Source organism: Salvelinus sp. IW2-2015, linkage group LG25, assembly GCF_002910315.2.
Source record: "Salvelinus sp. IW2-2015 linkage group LG25, ASM291031v2, whole genome shotgun sequence".
Taxonomy (NCBI): Eukaryota; Metazoa; Chordata; class Actinopteri; order Salmoniformes; family Salmonidae; genus Salvelinus; species Salvelinus sp. IW2-2015.
The window spans coordinates 15,285,284-15,311,392 of NC_036865.1; the positions used below are offsets into that span (position 1 = coordinate 15,285,284).

At 43.3% G+C, this 26,109-nt stretch overlaps 1 pseudogene; it reads left to right on the forward strand.

The window, feature by feature from the left end:
* Positions 1 to 26,109, forward strand: part of LOC111951947 (protocadherin-15-like) — a 326,670-nt pseudogene that overhangs the window by 273,958 nt on the left and 26,603 nt on the right.

Consider the following 26,109-nt stretch of genomic DNA (forward strand, 5'->3'; position numbering starts at 1 on the left):
GAGCAATTTCCAAAACAGCGCCTGAAGGTACTTCACGTTATCTTAAGACAATAGTACGCAAGTAAAACACCATGGGACCACGCACGCCCGTCATACCCGGCTCAGGAAGAGACGCGTTCTGTCTCCTAGAGATGAACGTACTTTGGCTGAGAAAGTGCAAATCAATCCCAGAACAACACGCAAAGGACCTTGTGAAGATGCTTGAAGAAAGAGGAAGAACACCATCCCAACCGGGAAGCATGGGGTGGCAGCATCATGTTGTGGGGTGCTTTGCTGCAGGAAGTACTGTGCACTTCACAGGGCAAATAAATTGCAATGTCCCTACTGTGAGACGCCTAAGAAAGCGCTACAGGAGACAGGACGGGAGACAGGAACGGACAGCGGGATCGTCCTCGCCCCATAAAATCTGTCTTTATTTTGTTGTTCAGGGGTGATGGTCGGATGTGTCTCAGTTGTTGAATCTTGTTATGTTCACACATATGTTCACACGTTATATTAAGTAAAAATAAAAGTGTTCATTCAGTATAGTTGTAATTGTCATTATTACAAATATTTATATAAAAATCGGCCGATTTAATCGGTATCGGCTTTTTTTGGTCCTCCAATTTTTGGTCCTCCAATAATCGGTATCGGTATCGGCGTTGAAAAATCCAAATCGGTCGACCTCTAGTCGTTGCAAATGACTGCTAAATATAAATACACACATACATGCCGCATGAGGCCTGCACTCTACCACACATGCACAGCATGTCAGTCACCCAGTGTGTTGTTTGGGACTGTGTTTGTAGTAGGTCATGTTCTCAACACCATTGAGAGTGTGGAGGCTGACTCTTGGTGACCTGCTCCAGTGCTCAACTGTGTTGTGACGTTACGCTTCAAAGAGCCAGAGCAAGACTGACACTTATCAGCATGCAGCGTGCACAGCAGGCACATCACACTCATGTACACACACACACACACACACATAAGCACAAGCGCACATATATATACACACACACACACGTGCTCACGTACATGCCTCTTTTATATACAAATGCCTTTCGATATTCTTCAGCTGACAAGCAACAACAACACAGCATCTTTCCCGGCCTTTAGTCCGCTCTGCCATTATGATTCAGACAAACTGGGGGAAAATAAAACCAATCCTGTTGCTTTTCACAAAGGAGTTGACTTGACTTCCTACGTAATGGAATATTGCTGTATAATACTACGTCTCTCAGTGCACCATTTTTCAAAAGACAATTGGATCTTAAAACTTGAGGTCGACCGATTATGATTTTTCAACGCCGGTACCGATTATAGGAGGACCGAAAAAAGCCGATGCCGATTTTTATGTATARATTTGTCATAATGAKAATWACAATAATACTGAATGAACAATGAACAATTTTATTTTACCTTAATATAATACATAAATATAATCTATTTAGTCTCAAATAAATAATGGAACATGTTCAATTTGGTTTAAATAATGCAAAAACACAGTGTTGGAGAAGAAAGTAAAAGTGCAATTTGTGCCATGTAAAAAAGCTAACGTTTAAGTTCCTTGCTCAGAACACGAGAACATATGAAAACTGGTGGTTCAATATTCCTAGTTCTTCAATATTCCCAGTTAAGAAGTTTTAGGTTGTAGTTATTATAGAAATCATGACATGTCGACTATTTCTCATTATACCATTTGTATTTCATATACCTTTGACTATTGGATGTTCTTATAGGCACTTTAGTATTGCCAGCCTAATCTCGGGAGTTGATAGGCTTGAAGTCATAAACACCGGTGTATCATGATACAAGGCGAGACCCAGATGCAGACACAGGAGGCAGATGGTTGGAGTCTTACAATGTTTAATAATCCAAAAGGAGTAGGCAAGAAAATAGTCGTGAACAGGCAAAAGGTCAAAACCAGATCAGAGTCCAGGAGGTACAGAGTAGCAGAAAGGCTTATGGTCAAGGCAGGCAGAATGGTCAGGCAGGCGGGTACAGAGTCCAGAACAGGCAAAGGTCAAAACCGGGAGGAAAAGAGAATAGCAAAGGTCAAAACCGGGAGGAAAAGAGAATAGCAAAGGCAGGAGTACGGGAAAAAACGCTGGTTGACTTGGAACATACAAGATGAACTGGCACAGAGAGACTGGGATAAACACACTGGGGAAAACAAGCGACACTTGGAGGGGGTGGAGACAATAATGAGGACAGGTGAAACTGATCAGGGTGTGACACGCTGTGCTTCAAGTATTGCTAAGAACTGCTGCGAAACGCAGTAAACTGCTGTTTGAATGAATGCTTATGAGCCTGCTGCTGCCTACCACCGCTCAGTCAGACTGCTCTATTAAATRATAMACTTAATTATAARATAATAAACACAGAAGTCGGTTAGGACATCGACTTTGTGCATGACACAAGTAATTTTTCCAACAATTGTTTACAGACATATTTCACTTATAATTCACTSTATCACAATTCCAGTGGGTCAGAAGTTAACATACACTAAGTTGACTGTGCCTTTAAACAGCTTGGGAKATTCCAGAAAATTATGTCATGGCTTTAGAAGCTTCTGTTAGGCTAATTGACATCATTTGAGTCAATTTGAGGTGTACCTGTGGATGTATTTCAAGGCCTACCTTCACACTCAGTGCCTCTGCTTGACATCATGGGAAAATCAACAACTAAAAAATCAGCCAGGACATCGCCTGAAGGTACCARGTTCATCTGTACAAACAATAGTACGCAGGTATAAACACCATGGGACCACGCAGCCGCCATACCGTTCAGGAAAGAGACGCATTCTGTCTCCTAGAGATGAAAGTACTTTGGTGCGAAAAGTGCCAATCAATCCCAGAACAGCAGCAAAGGACCTTGTGAAGATGCTGGAGGAAACAGGTACAAAAGTATCTATATACACAGCAAAACAATTCCTATATCGACATGACCCGAAAGGCCGCTCAGCAAGGGAGAAGCCACTGCTCCAAAACCGCCATAAATAAGCCAGACTACGGTTTGCAACTGCACATGGGGACAAAGATTGTACTTTTTGGAGAAATGTCCTCTGGTCTGATGAAAGAAAAATACAACAGTTTAGCCATAACGACCATCGTTATGTTTGGAGGAAAAAGGGGGAGGCTTGCAAGCCGAAGAATACCATCCCAACCGTGAAGCACAGGGGTGGCAGCATCATGTTGTGGGGGTGCTTTGCTGCAGGAGGGACTGGTGGACTTCACAAAATAGATGGCATCATGAGGAGGGYAAATTATGTGGATATATTGAAGCAACATCTCAAGACATCAGTCAGGAAGTTAAAGCTTGGCCGCAAATGGGTCAACCAAATGGACAATGACCCCAAGCATACTGTGGCAGACCAGGGGGCTGGGTCAAAACGTTTACACAGATCAGACACAGACAGAGTAGGATTAGCTCAGTTTCAAAGGTGTTTATGAAAATAAAAGTCCAAAAGAAAAGAATAGGTCTCCCCCAAGAMACCCTCTCCGGGATACCGTCTTCTGGGCTCCGGGTCTTGCTATATCCTGTGGGGATCAAAAACTGAACTCCCTCCTGTTACTGCTGGTTCCGTCCCCAACTATACAGGAGTCCTTTCCTCCCCCAGTCTCTCCCCTGTGCACTGCCCTTCTGGCAGCTTTATGGGACTTGTACAGCTGGTGAGCAATCAGCCCTTGATTAGTCACCAATCCCCAATCAGCCACAATTAGTCCTGGCAGGAGAGCCCGTCGAGACCTGGCACGTCCAGCAGATGGAGCCATCGCCTCGTGATGTATACTCCGTCTGTCACCAGGCCTCGACGAGTCTCCCCCTGGTGGCTGACCTGCTGTACGCCAAAATACTTCCAAAGTTGTGGCAAAATGGCTTAAGGGCAACAAAGTCAAGYTATTGGAGTGGCCATCACAAAGCCCTGACCTCAATCCTATAGAAAATGTGTGGGCAGAACTGAAAAAGCGTGTGCGAGCAAGAAGGCCTACAAACCTGACTCAGTTACAAGGTGTATGTAAACTTCTGACTTCAACTGTAGTTAACCTAGTAATATCATCAACCATGTGTAGTTAACTAGTGATTATGTGAAGATCATTGTTTTTTATAAGATAAGTATAATGCTAGCTAGCAACTTACCTTGYCTCCTTGCAGCCACAAGGTCCTTTTGACGCTGCACTTTCCTCGTGGATTGCAATTTAATCGGCCAAAATCGGTGTCCAAATAGGTCGATTACCGATTTGTTATGAAAACTTGAAATTGGCACTAATTAATCGGCCATGCCGATTAATCGGTCGACCTCTACTTAAAACCCTAAATGTTTTGGGGATCAGCTCCCCTCGATGTCTCCATCCCCATTCCTCTCCATCTCTGCCTACAGTGCATGTCTAAGTATTACCTTTCATTTAGAAAGTTCTCTATTCAGTCCCTGAAGCATGCTGCAACACAGTGGTCTGTAATAGTATTGCATCATTTTAATAGTGATGCACTTTGTATTTTAGCTTAAACTTTTACTGGTTTAGTCTACAGTACGATTTGTATGATTTAAGAGTGTGGATAAAAAAAATTCGCCAAGGGTTGGGGTCAAGTTATTGTCAAATCCATGTTTTCATGAAGTCACATTTTTTATATAAAGTGGGCATGATTGTATTCATATGATCATTATTTCCAGAATGAATAACATTGAATTGGCTTCAACTTTCAACCGTAGCCTGTAAAGGAGGCTAACAAATATAGCTCACTGATGTGGTTGTTAGGAGTCACATTGAGACACAACTCAACACCTGTGAGTCTGCCCTTGGCATTTGATAATAGCACCTAATTAGTATTCAGCCAGTGGATTGATGTGTAAAAATACACGAATGAAATTTTGGAAAATGTAAGGTGCAGGTTAATGGATTAGGCGTATTCCCTGTGCAAATCTTGCAGCGTGACTGAATTTACTGTGCTGTGGCTGCCTAATATAATAAGTCACGTCCTCTTAATAGAAGGTAATGTATGGAGCCTGGATTCAAAGGTCCCTTCTTAAAGTCCCAATGCAGTCAAATACAACAACAAAAAGCAAGTAAATTGCAAAACCACAAAGAGGAGATACTAACTTTCCATGTGTAGGGCGTTGAATCAGTTCTACTTTGATATAAAGCCCATTTAGGCTTATTTAACACTGATCMAACATAGTCATAAACTATGTAGAAMTATCACCTTCACAAACACTGCCTAATACATAAATACTGAACAGAATGCAGGTGTCGGCTTGTGMCAAGAACACCAGGCACAGAAAGATTATGCGCAGTAACATATCCYCTTCTGTATGTATGCAACATTTATGAATGTCCATGCAATGCTTATGAGTGTGGTTCTTATGATAACCCACAGTGGTTTTTAATGTTTTACGCAGTGCTAACTGTACATAGGGCTTTTAGACTCATGTACTGRAATATACGAATTTGTGTCGTGAGACCTTACCAGTGACCTATGACCTGAATCATATACTCATATACACTCATATACTCTGTCCTCTGTGCTTCAGACCCACTGTGTTCACTCAACACGTTATCTTATGCAATACAGGCTGCAGAGAGAAAGAGAGAGAGAAAAAGAGAGAATGAGAGAGAGAGAGAGATAAAGCCCCTTGAATTGAAAATTGAGAGAGAGAYTGTGTGTGTGTGTGTTGGCACGGTAACATTCTCCCCTGTGGCACGCAGCATGGTTTGCACTCCTCTGCCATGTCTCGTCAACGTCACTCTGAGTTTGGCCCCGGGGCCTGGCACCCGCTGACACCTCTGTGTGACGCTCTGCACACTGGCATGTCATTCACACTCTCTCATGCTGACACATTGGAGAGAGTCTCTTTCTCTCCTTGTTTTTCTTTCTAATTTTCTGTCTCTTTTTCTCTCTTACCGCCTCCTCTCTCTGCCTGTGCCTCTTTTTCAGTCTCTCTCTCTCTCTCTCTCTCTCTCTCGCTCCTCATTGTCCTGTTCATCTTATCTAAATATGAAAGGCTTTGGAATCACCCCCCCTTGTCCCTCCTCCATGCTACATGGTTCTGCTCTATGTATAATTGAATCCTAGAATACACGACTTCTTTGGCTCACACTAATTTAAGTTCCTTATTAGCCACGTCCCTCTCTGGATTGACTTGTTGTTGTCCCTTTGTAGTTCAGTTTTGGGGGGGTTGCAGAATTCTGTCTTGTTCATACACACACACYCACAGACACACCACATACACAAATGCAAGCACACAGACCAACACACATCCTTTGGGATTTCACAGTCGCTAACACCCTCGGGCGAAGCTGCTTTTGAGCGCGACTGCAACCAGTCAACTCTGGCCGCTCTGCGCTGAGCATGTTAGCGTAGCGTGTCACAGCCTCAATTAAGTKAAATCAAATTGTGTTTGTCCCAGGTTTCGTAAACAACAGGTGTAGACTAAAACTGAAGTGCTTAATTATGAGCCGTTCCCAACAATGCAGAGAGAAGAAACATTTAGAAATAATAGAAAAGTAAAATGCATAATAATAAAAGTAATAGTAAATACACAATGGGTAACAATAACTTGGCTGTATACATGGGGTACCAGTACTGAGTTGATGTAGAGGGGTATGAGGTAATTAAGGTAGATACACTACATGACTAAAAGTATGTGGATACCTCCTTGTCGAACATCTCATTATTCACGGGCATTAATATGGATTTGGTTCCCCCTTTGCTGCTATAAACAGCCTCCACTCTTCTGGGAAGGCTTTCCACTAGATGTTGGAACATTGTTGCGGGGACTTGCTTCCATTACGCCACAAAAGTGTTAGTGAGGTCAGGCACTGATTTMGGGCGATTAGGCCTGGCTCGGCGTTCCAATTCATCCCAAAGGTGTTCGATGGGGTTGAGGTCAGAGTTCTGTGCAGGCCAGTCAAGCACCTCCAAACCGATCTCGACCAACCATTTCTATATGGACCTCGCTTTGTGTATAGGGGGAAATGTAAGCACAGAATCGTCTASAATATAATTGTATGCTGTAACATTAAGATTTCGCTTCACTGMAYCTAAGGGGCCTAGCCCGAACCATGAAAAACAGCCCCACACCATTATTCCTCCTCCACAAACTTTACAGTTGGGACTATGCATTGGGGCAGGTAGCGTTCTCCTGCCATCTGACAAATCTAGATTTGTCCGTCGGACTGCCAGATGGGGAAGCGGGATTCATCACGCCAGAGAACGCGTTTCCACTTCTCCAGAGTCCAATGGCGGCGAGCTTTACACCAGTCCAGCRGATGCATGGCATTGCARATGGTGACTGTGTTGMTGTGACTGTGTTGGTTTGTATGGACCATSATAGATCCTTAGTCATGTGGACACAGAGGAACTTGAAGCTCTCGACCTGCTCCACTACAGCCCTGTCAATGTGAATGGGGTGCGTACTTAGCTCTTCATTTCGTGTAGTCCATGATCAGCTCCTTTGTCTTACTGACGTTGAGGGAGAGGTTGTTGTCCTGTCACCACACTGCCAGGTCTCTGACCTCCTTCCTAAGGGCTATCTCATCATTGTCGGTGATCAGGCCTACCACCGGCGTGTCATCGTCGGCCACGCAGTCGTGGGTGAACAGGGAGWACAGGAGGGGACTAAGCACGCACCCCTTAGGGGCCCCCGTGTTGAGCGTCGGGGTGGTGGATGTGTTGTTGTCTAACCTCACCACCTGGGGAACGTCCGTCAGGAAGTCCAGGATCCAGTTAGTTGCAGAGAGAGGTGTTCAGTCCCAGGGTCCCCAGCTGAGGGGACTATGGTGTTGAACGCTGAGCTGTAGTCTATGAACAGCATTCTCACATAGTTATTTCCCCTCTTGTCCAGGTGGGAAAGGGCATTGTGATGTGCAATAGAGATTGCGTCATCTGTGGATCTGTTGGGGCGGTATGCGAATTGGTGTGGGTCCAGGGTGTCTGGGCTGATGGTGTTGATGTGAGCCCTGACCAGCCTTTCAAAGCATTTCATGGCTACAGATGTGAGTGCTGTGGGGCAATAGTCATTTAGACAGGTTATCTTGGCGTTCTTGGGCACAGGGACAATGATGGTCTGCTGGAAACATGTAGGTATTATAGACTGAGTCAGGGAGAGGTTGAAAATGTCAGTGAAAACTTGCCAGCTGGTCAGTGCATGCTCTGAGTACGTGTCCTGGTAATCTGTCTGGCCCTGCGGCTTTGTGAATGTTAACCTGTTTAAAGGTTTTAGTCACATCGGTTACGGACAGCATGATCACGCAGTCGTCTGCAACCCTTGTAGCATTTATAGTAGCATTAGCCTCAATTCACAATAATCTCACCCAATGTTTGACTTCAGGTCCAGGCAGCAATATATTAGCTTCAACCCTGTAAGCCTGTTGCTCTGCTGCTGCACTCCTACACATTAGTGGCAATGGGCAACAGAGTCAGTACTACACAGTACTGGTGTACACTTAGTGTACAAAACATTAAGAACACCTGCTCTTTCCATGACATAGACTGACAAGGTGAATCCGGGTGAAAGCTATGATCCCTTATTGATGTCACTTGTTAAATCCAKTTTAATCAGTGTAGATGAAGGGGAGGAAACAGGTTAAAGGATTTTTAAGCCTTGAGACATGGATTYTGTATGTGTGCCATTCAGACGTTGAATGGACAAGACAAAAGTTTTAAGTGCCTTTGAACAGGGTATGGTAGTAGGTGCCAGGCACACTGGTTTGTGTCAAGAACTGCAACGCTGCTGGGTTTTTCACGCTCAACAGTTTCCCGTGTGTATCAAGAATGGTACACCACCCAAAGGACATCCAGCCAACTTGACACAACTGTGGGAAGCGTTAGAGTCAACATGGGCCAGCATCCCTGTGGAGTCCATGCCCCCTGAGGGGGGGGGGGTCCAACTCAATATGAGGAAGGTTTTCTTATGTTTTGCTCACTCAATGTATAGAGTTAGCCTTAACTAGAGTTAAAAACATGCCAACCTTCCCCAACCAGTGTCTTGCTGGTTTTCCAGGGGCACATTTTCCCCAAGCCCCAGTGTATTTCCTTCACTGATATCGTAACTCTAGCAGCTCCCAGAGTCATTTAGTCTGTGTTGGCCTTTGCCAAGTCTCTCTCCGTCATCCCTCTTAAAGCTTCTACAAAGAGAACACTTCATATGGATAGACTTGATTCATAGTGAGTGTTAAGAGGAGGGTCTGTATTTATAGAAAAGTTTTTGAAAGGCTTAGACAGCAAAGGCCCAGGTGTGGATTGGAGCTGTGATTTATTCATCCATGCATGCTTACTGATGTGATACTGGAATTTGTTCAATGTCAGGACTTAATGTCCATGCTTTGCATAAGTACACAGGAAGTTATGTTGTCTCAACTGAAATTCTTACAGATTTCTGCACATGGTGTATCAAAATTACCATTGACCTTCTGTCTCTCAAGACATTGTTTCCTCAAATACAGATTGTTTTCTAAGCCACCTGATATTCACTTTTAGATTATATAGGTTTCTATGAGGTTTCATCTCTCACTTCTTCAGTTTATCTCCCTGACAGTCAAATGATTATTGCATGTTGTCTAGCAGGGATAGTTGATATTCTTTGAGGTGTACTAATATTTTCTCATATGCTTACTGTATGTGTCTCGTGAATAAATCCAGTTGTTGTAAAGAAGATGCCTATATCTTTTTCCCAGTGCAAATGCCTCACACCGACCTTCATGTTCAATATGGGAAATGGATGCTGTCTCCTCTTTGGTTCCTCTCATGAAATCACTTTTATATGGAAGAGCCGTGCTATTAAAACACGAGAACAAACCCCTGAGGTAAAAGTCTGACTCTGTTTTTACGTTTGTTCTTACCTGAAGGCATGCTTTATTATTGATGCTATAAAATGCATGGGGGTCAGGGAAGACAGGAAGGAGTAATGAAATGACAGCGTTGACACGGTGGTTTAAACTGCCTTGGGTTGCCAATATGGTTTACAGCTGGGAGACGCTCCTTTATCTTTTACTTCCTCTACTGCGGAAGGTTCTGTAACCCTGACACTGAATGGAGTTTAGTGTACATAATAGAATACGACTCCCACACCTTATGATTTGATCGTTACTTTTCCCCACAAAGCTTTCACAGGGAAGGCTTTTTATCTCTTGACATGATTGACTGTAGGCTGAAGTGAAACTAGTCTTGAAGCAACACGAGACACACATACACACTCACTGACAGTATTACAAAAGCACACACAGTAAGATGGCATTATCAACTTAAATCATCTCATGCCGACACTCTGCCAAGCTAGCGTTCAGCGCTATTTATTGCAACCGCTACTTCTATGGAGACCTGTGACAAGCTTATCTGTCGTAGATGTGGATGAYAATGCATTCTTTATGTGTGATAGTCAGCCATGGCTGTTAGCTGTTATTAGCCATTGTCTCTCCTATCATGGAAATAACAGCTCATGCTATCTCATGCTATTCACGGCACAATAGAGGAAGTGTTAAATATCAAGGACATTGTTGTGATCTTTTTTTATCTTGACAACCTGAAGACACCGACGTAATGTTCACTTGAAGTTGTCAAGCTAAGATAAAGTGTTAAATGCTATTGTAGAAACATTGAATGTTTSAATATAGTCTCCTTTAGTGCAATTTTCAAATATGCCATATTCAACAATGTGTTTGCTAAATGTGGTGGTAAGGTGCAGAGTGTCAGAGAATTGGATTTTGTCACAATGGATTTTTTTCAGGAAGTTGTCAGTGGTAATGTGTCCAGGGATATTTAGTCATATTGGATGTCATCTCTGTCTCCAGGTTTGCTCTTGTCAGTGAGCTGGCCCCAGTAGGCAGACCAGTGGGCAGCATCCTGGCAGCCGCCATGAACCAGACAATCTTCTACTCCATCGTAGGAGGAAACGAAGGCGGTAAGTGTAGAAACGTACCCTCCAGTGCCATAGATAGAACAAACACTTGCCAAAATAGGAAAAGGTCACATTTCTGTCMTAAATTCTTGCAATAATATACAATRCATGGAAAATGCTGAGAAATTACCTGAAACAAAAAATTGGCTGCACTTTACTTGTGGTAAAAGTAACTATTGTTAAGGTAACTATTTTTAACAACAGTAGAAGTTTCCTTTTATCACAGTCTATTTCCATGTCTATGAAGTCAACGTGCAATAGTCTTCATCAATGTGTGATGTCTACTGCTGATTAATGCATCGACTTGGGAATGTCCTAAATGAGTGCTTTAAACCTGAGCATCTGGAAGTAGTGAAATTAAATGTATAATGGGGCTAATGAACTGCATCACAATTAAACAGTGTGTGCAGGTACAGTATCAGCAGCTGGCTGCAAAAAGCCCAAATAAAAAAACTATAGGTTATAATCTTTGTGGTTGGCAGTTGGCACASACACAGACACAAAATTAACCTCTTTTTTTTTATCCAATGTTGATCCTGTCAGTGAGTGCTACCAATGTCTTCCTCATGTTGTACTGATTGTTTTTTGGTTGGTTGTAGGTGAGTTCCAAGTGAGTAACCGGACTGGTGTGATCTCCACGGCTAAGCCTCTGGATTATGAGACTGTCACCAGCTACGTGCTCAGGGTTCAGGCTGACTCCATGGTCGTGGTCATGGCCCAACTGCGGGTTCCCTCTAAATGTAAGAGGGSGATATTGAACTGGAGTAGGGGGCTGGGACGCTACATCAAGTGTTCACCTTTCCAGCTAGATACCGTGGTTGTCCTTGGTTTGTGGTACTTAGAGGAGTTGACAGCATATTTATTTCTACAATTAWTAGTCATTTAGCAGACACTCTTATCCAGAAGAACTAACAGGAGCAATTACCTTCTTCAAGGGCACATCGGAAAAAAATTCAGTTACTGTAGTCAGCTCAGGGATTCGAACCAGCAACTTTTTGGTTACTGGCCCAACGCTCTTAACTGCTAGGTTAACTCCTCCCCCCCTCAATTTTTTTGGGGCCCACTTCAGATAAACCCTCTTCACCTCCTCTCTTCACCTCTTCCTCTGAATCTGTATTCATTGGAATGCAGAGCAGGCCACCGTACCGTGTAAATTTTCGTAATTTTTTAAAACTTTATTGAGTTCAAATAATCAGAGCAGAACAGGGCGTAATTGTCAGATTGTCACAGCCCAATTAACATCATTACACACACACACACACACACACACATATTTAAAAAGCAGAGTAATTGATAAGAATTAATTTAACACAGCTCCCCTCCACTCCCACCACCCCTTTCCCTAAATTAAAATGTACTCTACGCAAACTCAATAGCCCATTCTGCCATGTGAGCCATCCTTTCTCTTAATTAATGCTTTTCTTTTTATGTGTGTGTGCTGAATTTCTCTCTATGCTGTTGTGTTTCTCTACACTTGCAAGCATCTGTTTGTGAGTGTGTGTCTTAACTGAAAAGTTAACAATTTCCCACAAGACCACAACGGATAAACCGTGGAGGGAATAAAACCGTTTTTAGAGAGACAGAAAAAGGCAATAGAGAGAGAGCGACTGTCGTATTCCTCTGTGCCTTCCCTCTGGCTCTCACGGTGGTGTTTGTGCCTGTGATTTAATGAACTGTGTTTTTGTTCATCCTATTTCCTTGGATCCTCCTTAGCCCTAGCAACATGACTTTACATTTCTGTGCTCTGCTGGAAGAAAAATAGTCATTGACAGTGCATATTTTTCACCTTAACTGCAGTGTGGGTAAGGTTGTGCTAGTTTTGTACATATTTGTACTGTATAAGTTAAACAGTGACAAATAGGTGTGGAGTGTGTATATCCTTACTACAAGCTATTTTCCTTGAGGACAATCTGGCATATGAATGGAAATGGCACAGTAGCTGCAAAAGGAGAACATATTTGATTATTTGATTATGAACTGGAACCTGTGTTTTTGTATGGGACTTTATTTTGTTTGTAATAAAACTCCCCTTTCCTACCTACACTGATCCCCTCTAAACTATAGTGTGTACTGTAGAGGAACGTCAATGCAAGTGGATAAGACAATATGCCTCATGTCTAAAATGTGACTGTGTCCCTCCTCTTTAACTCTGCAGCCAACACAGCCAAGGTGTTTATCGAGGTGCGGGATGAGAACGACCACCCGCCTGTCTTCACCAGAAAGCTCTACATCGGTGGCGTGGCTGAAGACGCCAAGACCTTCTCCTCTGTTCTGAAGATAGTGGTGAGAAAGGCCTTCGCATACTCCTCCTTATATGCTACTGTCTTAACACACACACGCATAAACATACACATCTACTGAAGATCATGTTGAGAAAGCTGTCTGACACTCAATTCTCTGACGCACTCTGATTGTACTCTGACGTAAACCAGTCTAAACTCATCCTTGATGCTACTCAGGTCCCTGCAGTCCTTTGGTCGGTCCAAAATCATTTKATGATTAGAGAGATTGTGTCATCYCGCACGCACACATACAAACACAGTACTGTACATATGTGGTCTGATTCCATCCCTATCCTCCCTGTCGGTTCCATTCTGTTCAGTCATGGTGGCAAAATCCATTCGAGCCACTCTCTGTAGTTCAGTTTCATCTTCCTCTCCATCCTCTCCATTCCTCCCTCCATTCCTCTATTCACTGGTGGGATCTAATATAATGGTGGGATGTAATATAATCACAGTTCACCAATTYGACCGTGGTCAAAGATCAGTCCAGATTATCAGTCTGTTTTACATTGAAGGTGGTATGGCTCTGTAATGTGAAAATTCCTTTACATGTGACTCAGCTGGTAGCACCTTACATACCAAACAGGCACACATAGTCATTTGAAAACAATCGGCAGCACGTACATGCTCTGGGATACAGTATACTGTAGCTCCTGCTGCATAAATCTCTTGCGCTCCACTATCAATATTGTATGATTGTACGGTTTAAGTCATATTGTTTGAGTAGTCACCCTTGAGCTCAGATTTGTGTAATTAGTTTAACCGTAACCGTTCCTAACCTGAACAGAGTTGCACAAGTCCTTATTTATCCAAACTGAACAGAGCTGCACAAATTCCCCAGTCCGTCCACTACTGAGGCATAAAAAGAAACTCGGTCCAGTCTTTCATGAGCCAAACACTATATTGGATATGAAGCTTTTTCCGTATGCTGTCTGATATAATGAAACTAATACATTATAAATGCTAGAGAGGGACTTCACATATGACTGATATTAAATCTTAATTTACAATCTGTTCCGTGAGCTTAGTTTCATCTGGACATGATGAAGGCAGGAGGAGTTGATGGGAACCTGAGGCTCCGTGACACTCACAGTCACATTGGGCCCAACAACTGTCAGTGGCCTAATATCTATCAATATCTAAACATCTGTCTGCCCGCCTGTCTGCCTGTCCGTCTATCCATCTATCCAATCAAAAGTTTGGACACACCTACTCATTCAAGAGATTTTCATTATTTTATCTATTTCTACATTGTAGAATATGGTGAAGACATCAAAACTATGAATAAACACATATGGACATGTAGTAACCAAAAGGTGTTAAACAAATCATTATATTTGAGATTTGAGATTCTTCGCTTGATGACAGCTTTGCACACTCTTGACATTCTCTCAACCAGCTTCATGAGGTAGTCCACCTGGAATACATTTTGTGTAATTTCTTTCTATCTTAATGTGTTTGAGCCAATGTTGTGTTGTGACAAGGTAGGGGTGGTATACAGAAGATAGCCTTATTTGGTAAAGACCAAGTCCATATTATGGCAAGAACAGCTCAAATATGAAAAGACAAACAACAGTCTCACATTACTTAAAATGTTTAAATTTAACCGGCAAGTCAGTTGCACAATTCTTATTTACAATGATGGCTACCAGGGAACAATGGGTTAACTGCTTGTTAGAACAACATATTTTTTTTTACGTTGTCAGCTCGGGGATTCGATCCAGCAACCTTTCGGTTACTGGCCCAACGCTCTAACCACTAGGCTACCTGCGCCCCAAAGACCTAAAGGTCAGTCAATACGGAAATTTCAAGAACTTTAAAAGTTTCTTCAAGTGCAGTCACAAAACCATCAAGCACTATGATGAACTGGCTGTCATGAGGACCGCCATAGAAAGGAAGACCCGGTTACATCTGCTGCAGAGGATAAGTTCATTAGAGTTACCAACCTCAGAAATTGCAGCCCAAATAAATGCTTCACAGAGTTCAGGTAACAGACACTTCTCAACATCAACTGTACAGAGGAAACTGCGTGAAGCAGGCCTTAATGGTTGAATTTCTGCAAAGAAACCACTAATAAAGGACACCAATAAGAAGAAGAGACTTGCTTGGGCCAAGAAACACGAGKAATGGACATTAGACCAGTGGACATCTGTCCTTTGATCTGATGAGTCCACATTTGAGATTTTTGGTTCCAACCATTGTGTCTTTGTGAGACACAGAGTATGTGAACGGATTATCTCCACATGTGTAGTTCCCACCGTGAAGCATGGAGGAGGTGTGATGGTATGAGGGTGCTTTGCTGGTGACACTGTCGGTGATTTATTTAGAATTCAAGGCACACTTAACCAGCATGGCTACCAAAGCATTCTGCAGCAATACGTCATCCCATCTTGTTTACGCTTAGTGGGACTATCGTTGTTTTTACAACAGGACTGCATCAGATGACCTGGTCTCCACAATCACCCGACCTCAACTCAATTGAGATGGTTTGGGATGAGTTGAACCGCAGAGTGAAGGAAAAGCAGCCAACAAGTGTTCTGTGGAAACTCCTTGAAGACTGTTGGAAATGTGGAAACTCCTTGAAGACTGTTGTGGAAACTCCTTGTGGAGTATGTGGAATATGTGGAAACTCCTTGAAGACTGTTGGAAAAGCATTCTTTATGAAGCTGGTTGAGAGAATGCCAATAATGTGGCAAAGGTTGGCTACTTGAAAAATCTAAAATATATTTTGATTTGTTTTACACCTTTTTGGTTACTACATGACTCCATATGTGTTATTTCATAGATGATCTTGATGGTTCGTTAACGAGCTTTGGTGAGAACAGACCTGGGATCTTGCCATTCTGAGAATGGAAACTGTAATTGTAGAATGTACTTTTTGACATTTCTGGAAAGAAATGACTCACTGAGTTGAATCAGATGAAAAGTGAGGATGAGGATAGATGACATGAGGAGGACTGTGCGTTTAAATGAGAAATGSACTATACCTCCGCATAGCCTTGTTGCATTCCTGGTTATAACACTGTGACCTTCAATTGATTTCAGTGGACAATTCTGATGTTGGCAGCCATAGATGTTGCTTCGATAGATATTTTGCCTGCTGTACAAGGAATCCATGAAGCTTTTATAATAATCGACAATTAACCTGCAAATGGGGTAAAAATGTATCCAATAATACTGCATCGACTAGTAGACCATCTCAGACTCCATCTGTCGAATTAATTATACGATTCCATCTTTCCATTGTTCCTGTTCCTTAGAATGRTGTGTTAACTCTGTCAGGTCTAGATAGAATACTGAATCATCCTCAGTAGCATGAAAGCTAAACACAGTTTGGCTGTGGCACCAAGCTTTGGTCTCAGCCAGCTTTGTCTTGCACTGCATGCCGTTCTCTCTGATGGGCCTTCAGATGGTATCTGATGTGTATCTGATGTGTCGGAGATCTTTGTATGGTTTTAACCTTTCTAGCGCAGGCGTTCCGCTAGCGGAACCCCTCGACAACATTCCGCTGAAAAGGCAGCGCGGGAAATTCAAATTTTGGGGGGGGGGGGAATATGTAACTATTTTCGGTATTTCCTTAGTATTGCGCTTTAACGATTTGGGCATGTCTGTGCGACATAGCTATTGTTAGCTGCTAATTCCAAAGGTGAAGAGGARGTTTTACAACCGTGCAACGATRCTTTRGGACAAAGGACYACTTGCCCAAGATTCTGATGGAAGCTRGTCCAAAAGTAAGAGCTATTTATGATGTTATTCCGTATTTATGTGGAAAAATGTAAAAGTGTTTGGTCGCCATTATTGCGGCACTGGTCTGGCTGTAACGCACACTGTATGTCTAGTAACGTTAATTTTAAAAATCTAACACAGCGATTGCATTAAGAACTAATTTATCTTTCATTAGCTGTCCAACTTGTATTTTTTAGTCAAGTTTATGAATAGTTTTCGATTAGAATAGGTGTTTCTCCAAGATGGCGCCGGGGACAGATTGCTCTAGTTTTGCCCACTATTCTCATTGTATAACCACGATTTGTGGCGCTAAATATGCAATTTTCGAACAAAACTCTATATGCATTGTGTAATATGATGTTATAGGACTGTCATGTGAAGAATTCTGAGAAGGTTAGTGAAAAAAATTTATATCTTTTGGTGACTTATACTAATCGCTATGTTTTTGCTTGAATCAGTGATGTTTGCTATTGTGGTAAGCTAATATAACGTTATATTGTGTTTTCGCTGTAAAACACTTGAAAATCTGAAATATTGTCTGGATTCACAAGATCTGTGTTTTCAATTTCTGTACGCTGTGTATTTTTAAGAAATGTTTTATGATGAGTAATTAGGTAATACAGTTGCCTCTCTCTGTAGTTATTCTAGTCGCTTCGGTGAGAGTTGGTGATGGTGGCTGCAATGGTAAACTATGATTTATACCTGAATATGCACATTTTTCTAACAAACATATGCTATACAATAAATATGTTATCAGACTGTCATCTGATGAATTTGTTTTTCTTTGTTAGTGGCTATTTATATCTTTATTTGGTCGAATTAGTGATGGTTACCTATGCAGGGAAAAATGGTGGACAAAAAAAAGTTGTGTCTTTTGCTATGTGGTTAGCTAATAGAAATACATATTTTGTCTTCCTGTAAAACATTTAAAAAATCGGAAATGATGGCTGGATTCACAAGATCTGTATCTTTCATTTGGTGTCTTGGACTTGTGATTTCATGATATTTATTATATGATATCCTGTGGCTTTGGCTAGGCTATGCTAGTCAGCTTTTCTGATGGGGGGGATCCCGGATCCGGGATGGGTAGCATTAACAAGATCCAATACAGCAAATGAAAGATAAACATCTTGTTAAATTAACCATTGTGTCCGATTTCAAAAAGGTTTTACAGCGAAAGCACAACATATGATTATGTTAGTTCAGAGCCAGGTCAAAAAAACACACAGCCATTTTCCAGCCAAAGATAGGAGTCACAAAAAGCAGAAATATATAGATACAATTAATCACTAACCTTTGATGATCTTCATCAGATGACACTCATAGGACATCATGTTACACAATACATGTATGTTTTGTTCAATAATGTGCATATTTATATCCAAAAATCTCAGTTTACATTGGCGCTTTACGTGCAGTAATGTTTTGATTCCAAAACATCCGGTGATCTTGGCAGATAGCCACAGAAATCCAGAAATACTCATAATAAACATCGATAAAAGATACAAGTGTTTTTCACAAGATTAAAGATAGACTTCTCCTTAATTGCAAAGACCGCTGTTGTCAGATTTCCCCAAAAAAATACGGAAAAAGCATAATCTGAGTACGGTGCTCAGAGCCCAATCCAGCCAAAGAAATTTCCGCCATGTTGGAGTCAACAGAAGTTAGAAATAACATGATAAATATTCACTTACCTTTGATGATCTTCATTAGAATGCACTCCCAGGAATCCCATTTCGACAATAAATGACTGATTTGTTCCATAAAGTCCATAATTTATGTCCAAATAGCCACTAGTTGTTAGCGTSTTCAGCCCAGTAATCCATCTTCATGAGCACTAGGTCCAGACAAAAACTCGAAAAGTTCCGTTACAGGTCGTAGAAACATATCAAACGATGTATGGAATCAATCTTTAGGATATCTTAAACAAAAATCATCAATAATGTTCCAACCGGAGAATTCCATTGTCTTTAGAAAAGCACTGGAACGAGAGGTAACTCTGTCGGGAGCGCGCGTCACAAGCCTGAGACACTCTGCCAGACCACTGACTCAAACAGGTCTCATGAGCCCCTCCTTTATAGCAGAAGCCTGAAACAAGTTTCTAAAGACTGTTGACATCTAGTGGAAGCCTTAGGAAGTGCAACTTAACCCCATAGACACTGTATTTGGTAGGCCAAGCTTTGAAAAACTACAAACCTCAGAATTCCCACTTCCTGGTTGGATTATTCTTAGGTTTTTGCCTGCCATATGAGTTCTGTTATACTCACAGACATCATTCAAACAGTTTTAGAAACTTCAGTGTTTTTTTTATCCAATACTACTAATAATATGGATATATTAGCATCTGGGACAGAGTAGCAGGCAGTTTACTCTGGGCACGCATTTCATGCAAAAGTGAAAATGCTGKCCCCTATCCCAAACAGGTTTTAAGACAGGGGGCTCAACATTCTATAAATTAGCTCCATCTCCTTAGCCATCATACCACCAGGCTGTGCACTGATTTCAAAACTCGGTCCTCCGGAAAGTGGAGAGCGTTAGCAACACTTTTGCAGCTATTCTTGATATCTTTCAAAAAAGCCGCGTTAGAAAGGATTACCTACACATACTGAGCAGCTCATGTTATAGACAGAAGTYTGCTACATGGTAGACCAATTTGAACTCATCTCTCAGCATGTCTGGTCCATACATTATCTCAGCCAATCATGGCTAGCAGGAAGGTTCCTGACTTTTTCCGTGGCTGAACAAACTAGGCTCATAATTTAGAAATTGTATTTGTATTTACAGATGGCCTACACATTTGTTGTTTAGGCACATGAAAGATCACATGTTCCAGAAGTAATTTCTGCCCCCCAAAAATAATTTTGATAAAAAATAAATGTTTATGTTCAAATGCCTCTCCTGTGAAGTAGTGACGTGTCACATATGCCTAGTTTCCTGAAACGAGTTACATATTATGTGTGAGATATCTCACAAGTGGGATTCACCGAATCTCTAGAACCTCAAAGAACCAATCACACACATATGTCAGAGACAGACAGGTCYAGGGGTGAAGGAGGTGAGCSCKACCCCTCATTATTAGGAGCCATTTGCACACCTTCTGGTCATTCTCGAGCATGCCTATTCCTTTCGCTCTTGAGAGCATGGGAATATGGTGAGAAATCTCACTCATAATATCAGAGAACCTGGGTTAGGAGAGTAGCCTTGAATTCTCATTCAATTACTCGTTTTGATATCTCACAATTAGGATATGACCAATWCTGTATTGCAGACCTGGTTTCCAAAGCCAGGTAGTCTCAAATTATCAACCCTCGAACGTCCCGACACTGAGGACAGAATGTGTCCCAAAGAAGGTGCAGTGACGTCTAGCTGGTAAAACCTCATAAAAGTATGAGGGGATGCCCAACAAGCCTCATCACAAATCTCCTGTAAGGACATGCCCTTGAACAGTGCACAAGAGGTCGCTCTTGCGTAAAACTCTCGCTCTATCCAAGTAGATGCYCAACACGCGTACTGGACACAAACGGTGGAGACGTTCTTCTTCCATAAAAGTGAAGGACGGCGGGTGGAATGCCACAAGCAAGACATTTGTAATTGCTGCTGACCTTAGGTATAAAGGCGGGGTTAGACAACAAAGAATCCTTGGGGGAAAAACTGTAGACATGAAGGGTGAACTCACAGTGTGCAGCTCAATAACTCGCTTTGCGGACTTAAGACCGACCAGTAAAGCAGTCTTGAAGGAGAGATACGTCATCTCCATGCTTTTCAGCGGCTCAAAAGGCTGCTGTGAAATAGCCTCAAYCACAATAGACAGATCCCAAGATGGGGCTAAAGGCTTGGAAAATGGACGTGAGCGAAGCACCCCTTCATGATACGACATAACAAGGGGTGTTTTCCCACTGTGTTATTGCGAAAGCCTATATGACAGACCGAGATAGCGGCTAGACCTTAACAGTGGAGAAAGCCATACATTGAGTATCCATACATTGAGAGTGTAGAAGGGGCCCTGGCACTCTGGATTGTCTCAATGACTGAGAGGCAGGCCTGTCACATCCAGATTTAACCTCTGAKGGGCAATGCCCCGAGGGCCATAGTATTGGGGTGAGGGTGGAAAATATGCTCGCTTTGGTCAGATGATCCCTGCGTAACGGGAGTTGCCGGGGCTCATAGTACAGCAGGAGAATGATCTATGCTAACTAGAYCTTGCCTGGCCATGGAGGGCTACCAAGATGAGGTATGAGCCTCCTTCCCTCACTCTGGGGAGTATAAGGCTTAGAGGAGGAAAAAAGGAACGGAACACCCCCGGCCAAGGGTGTGCCAACACGTCCACCCCCAATGGTGTGTCTCCTGCTAGCGCAAAGAACAGCGGGCAGTGCACGTTTTGTGCGAAGAAATCTACGGATGTTTGACCATATCTCTCCCTGATCTGTTTCACAACTTGGAGATGGTCTGCATTCCCTGTGATGAGGATTCCTTCTGGACAAGTCAGCTCCTACGTTCAGAGCTCCCGCGACATGAGTCGCTCGTAGTGAGAGTAGGTGTGCTCTTCTCSACAGAATAATTCTATGGATAGTCTGTGTAAGCGCAGGGAGCAAGTYCCACCCTGGGTTTTGATGTATGCCACCACAGTCTTATTGTCTGTTCTGGTCAAGATGTGACAATTTCAAAGGGCGGGTAGGAATGGTTTCAGAGAAAGGAACACTGTCAGCAGTTCGAGGTCATTTATGTGAGCAATAAATGGGGTCCACAACTCCGCTTTTCCCTCATGCCCAACRTGTGAGTGACGTCTCTGTCGTGACCACCTTCCTCTTTACCACTARGTGTTAAAACACTAGGATATGTGGACAGTGCTAGGTGGGGACTGACAGTTTGTGTTCCTGCCTCGGCTACTAGAGAAAGAGCTGAGGTGAGAGCTGTGGCACGGAGGGCACTAGGGGGTAGAGTGGGCTCCGTCTTCCTTGTGAACGAACTTATAGAAATTAGTCACTGCACGGAGGGAAAGGTTATAGGAGCACAGATGTGCCTCTCCCCCATTGTGATGGGGGAGGAGGGGAGTCTGTGTTCCAGGGAGAGGTGTCAGGCCAGGAGACGGTTGGCTGCCTCTGCTGCTGGGGCATACCGTTGGTTGGGCGCAGTCAGCTGGGCTGTCAGCTGTCAGCTGGGCTGGACTTCGATGCGGCTGCTGCAGAGTATCGCTTCCCCAAACTGTCTGCCTCTGTCCTGAGACTTGGACTGTGGGTTTGCAGCCAGCTGCATCACTGGTCACTCAGTTAGCACTTGCTCTAGTGAACTGCCCCTCTCCCTGGTGTGGAGCCTTGGCTCGTAGTAGGGGAAAGTGGAGACCGGTTGCCACGATATCCGGGTCTGCCGGGCAGGTGATGGCAAGGTTAGCCTTGACGCGGTAGCTGACCTGGGTTTTGAGTTTCTTGGACCGAGTAGGTGGGGCTGGTAAAGTTGATAAGTACAAAAACGACAGAGCTTTATGTAAATCGTGCAAGACTCAAGAGACCTAAGCTAGTGGTGAGTCCTCTCATGGACCGGATCACTGCATGGTTGGACCGGTTTGGTTAGTAGGCAAAAAGCCATTTAATGCTAGTCGAACTAAAAAACAAGACAGTGGTTAGCTAGTTAGCTTTCACSGTGACGGCTAGTAGGGTTGCTTAAGGTGACATGAGCCGGTATTTGGTAAAAACCTTACAAAACTTGCAGGACTCGATCGAGAGCTGCCTGAGCATGTTTGCTTCCCATGGGTACGGGGGCCCATTATAACTCTGTTATAAAAGTATGGCTAACCAGGTTATGCGTGTGCGAGTGTATGCTTAGCCATGAGGCTTTTGTGCTAGCCAGCTCGGGTTCACCCAGTGAAAAAGGAAATTCTTACCCGACCCGAAAACGTTCGTTTCGGTAAAGTCACACAACACAAAAGACTRATCTCCTGTCTGTACTACTGCAACTTGCTGTTGGCTTGTGCCATCAKACTTATCCAGAACGCTGCAGCTCACCTGGTGTTCAACCTTCCCAAGTTCTCCCATGTCACCCCGCTCCTCCACACACTCYCATCCACTACAAGACCATGATACTTGCAGCAAGAGGAACTGCCCCTTCCTACAGGCTATGCTCAAACCCTACGCCCCAACCCGAGAACTCTGGTATGCCACCTTTGGTCTCTTGGCCCTCCCACCCCTATGGCAGGGCAYCTCCCGCTCAGCCCAGTCCAAGCTCTTCTCTGTCCTGGCACCCTAATGGTGGAACCAGCTTCCCCCTGAAGCTAGGACAGCAGTCCCTGTCCATCTTCTGAAATAATCCGAAACCCTACCTCTCCGAAGAGTATCTTAAATAATCCCACAGCACCCTCCCTTGCCTTGACTGTGATATGTGGTRGTCCCACCTAGCTATCTTAAGATGCGTGCACTAACTGTAAGGCGCTCTGGATAAGATCTAAAATGTAAATGTAGATGAAGAGAGCTGAAAAACCTGCGCGACACACCTGTCAACAGTTAAGCAGGAAACAGGGATCAAGTCGTGTTGAGTAGAGCTTAGAGTAGTGCTCTTCGCAAAGAAGAGAGGGGAGCATGACCAGAGGGCAGGCGAGTGGCTCCTTATCACTTGAAACTACTTTATTTGATATGAGTGTGTTTTTAGGGCGGCTTGAATGGAGTGGTACACAGTCTTATTCGAGAATATCTAGCTCCATCTAATGACKGAGATAGGGCAGCCCTGTCATTTATTGCTCTACTCTCTCCATTTCCTCKCTCCCTCCTTCAATCCCTCCATCCTCCCATCAATACCTGGAGAGAAAAAAAGTCTTTGCACCTATTAATCAATGTCACTGCAGACAGGCACTTTGAGAATTGATGAAAGACTYAGCATGCAGGCCAGCAGACAGGCAGCGAGGCCAGAGACAAATTCTTTCTGTGCCATACTGTACCTGCTTCTGAGACTCAAGTTCTCCCTCTCCTGGCCAAATTATCTAAATGCACTGTCATCCTTTAATAAGGAGCAATGACAATAATACATTTGCCATGTTGGTCATTAAGCAGAAGCTCTTGTCCAGAGTGACTTACTTACATAATGTTAGTTTTGACTAAGGTGCCTCAATACTCCATTCTATGCCCTCCATTTGTGTGTATCCTATGTGCATATGTGTGTCGACAAGTCAAGCAGCGCTGTCCCAAAATATGCCACCACAACTGAGGCACACTCATCGTAACTGCCATTGTTAATGTAGTAGATGTCAGAAGATCTCAGTCTTGTGTGTGTGTGTGTGTGTGTGTGTGTGTGGTTACTTTTCCCCAGGCCACTGATGCAGATACAGGGAACTACAGTGCCAATGCGTACCGGCTGATCATCCCGCCCACGGCAGATGGTCAGGACAGCTTTGTGATCGAGCAGTACACGGGCATCATCAAGACGGCTATCATGTACCGCAACATGCGCAGGTCCTACTTCAAGTTTGCAGTCATCGCCACCGACAACTACGGAGAGGGCCTGAGCAGCAGCGCTGATGTGGTGGTGAGTATCTAGTGTCCTCAAACAACACATATCCCTCCATTGTTTGAAACACTCTTTCTTGTTAGGCAAGTGATTATGAGACTACGACGCTTGGCAGTTAGAAGTTTGTCCTCAGTCAACTGTGATCTTAACAACCGATGCCAATACCCCAACCACCCACAACATCTGATGGGTTTATTAGTGTCAGACTGCAGTCTTCCTCTGAGKTGAGTTATTCATTAGGAGACTACATGATGATGATGCACGTTTTCTCTTCTCTCTAGACTGTGTTTAGCTTCCAATATATTCAATTATTCAGAGCAGTTACAGCACACGAGATGTGTTATGTGTATGCCAGAGAACCCCTCTGCTTCGAGCTGATGATCCAATTAAACTATCATGGAGTGTGTTTTCTGTTCATTCTAATTGGTGTGTGTGCATGTGTGTGTGTGTGTCGTTATACTTATACAATACATTTCAGTTTCCTTCCAGTTATTGGAGTCAGGGGTTCTCCTAATATGTCAGCCTAACAAGTCTCTAATGAGACTGAAGAAGTGTTGGAACGGTGCCTGAACGGGTGACAGCGGCGAGTGCTTAACCATGTTGCTGGTTCATTTTCAACAGGAACTGTAATTTCACAGAGACCGTGTGGGAGATTTGGCTGCAGAGCCCAGAGCCAGTGCACTTACTGTGCTGGCGAATATTAAGCACCATTAGATTGGCCACATGGCACCAATACAAGCAGGCAATACAAGCAGGCAATACAAGCATTCATGTTAAGCATGAATGGACAAAACCTCCATATCTACTACTTACATCTTTTCTCATCTCTCTCCTCCTCTCTCTCTCTCTCTCTCTCTCTCTTCTCTCTCTCTCTCTCTCTCTCTCTCTCTCTCTCTCTCTCTCTCTCTCTCTCTCTCTCTCTCTCTCTCTCTCTCTCTCACTCTCTCTCTCTCTCTCTCTCTCTCTCTCTCCTCTCTCTCTCTCTCTCTCTCTCTCTCTCTCTCGTCTCTCTCTCTCTCTCTCTCTCTCTCTCTCTCTCAGGTGTCTGTGGTCAACCAGCTGGATATGCAGGTGGTGGTGTCCAATGTCCCGCCCACTGTCGTGGAGGAGAATAAAGAGCAGCTTATTGCGTAAGGCACCAGTCAATCACTTCCTTTCAGTATTATTGTCACAGTGATCATGCTTGGTTGAATTGGAAACCTATAATGGTCCTAAAGGCCCCTCAACAGAAACAGGAGAGTGAATTAAAAAGTATTACGTTTATTTTCATTAGAGAACATTTCCTCTACTAGGGCACCATACTTTAAAAATATATATTCTGAGAAGCATCTACAGTGGAATAGATTTGTATAGTACAGTAGGGTCTGTCACCACCCTCGTCTTTTACTTTCAGCCCAAGCCAAAGTACATTTTAAATGCATTACAACTAAAAGTTTGAGGCCATCCCTTTCATTCTCAGTGATAACTCTATGGTTTAGCAGCAGAAGCCCTGTGGAGAGTCACTGTTTGATTGCCACAGCATGCTACTTACAAAAGTGGAATGCATTTTTAAATGTTTTATTTCTCCTGTTGAATAAGGGGACTTGGTTCAAAGTCATACGATGCAAATGAGCATTTCTGCTAGTGAAATTGTTTGCGTTGAAATCCAGTTCCCTATAGGGAATCTTAGCCAATGTTCTGGCAATGATCCCAGTTTTCTGGGTAGTCTCCAACTGTGTTTTGAGGAACAAAACATCCAAT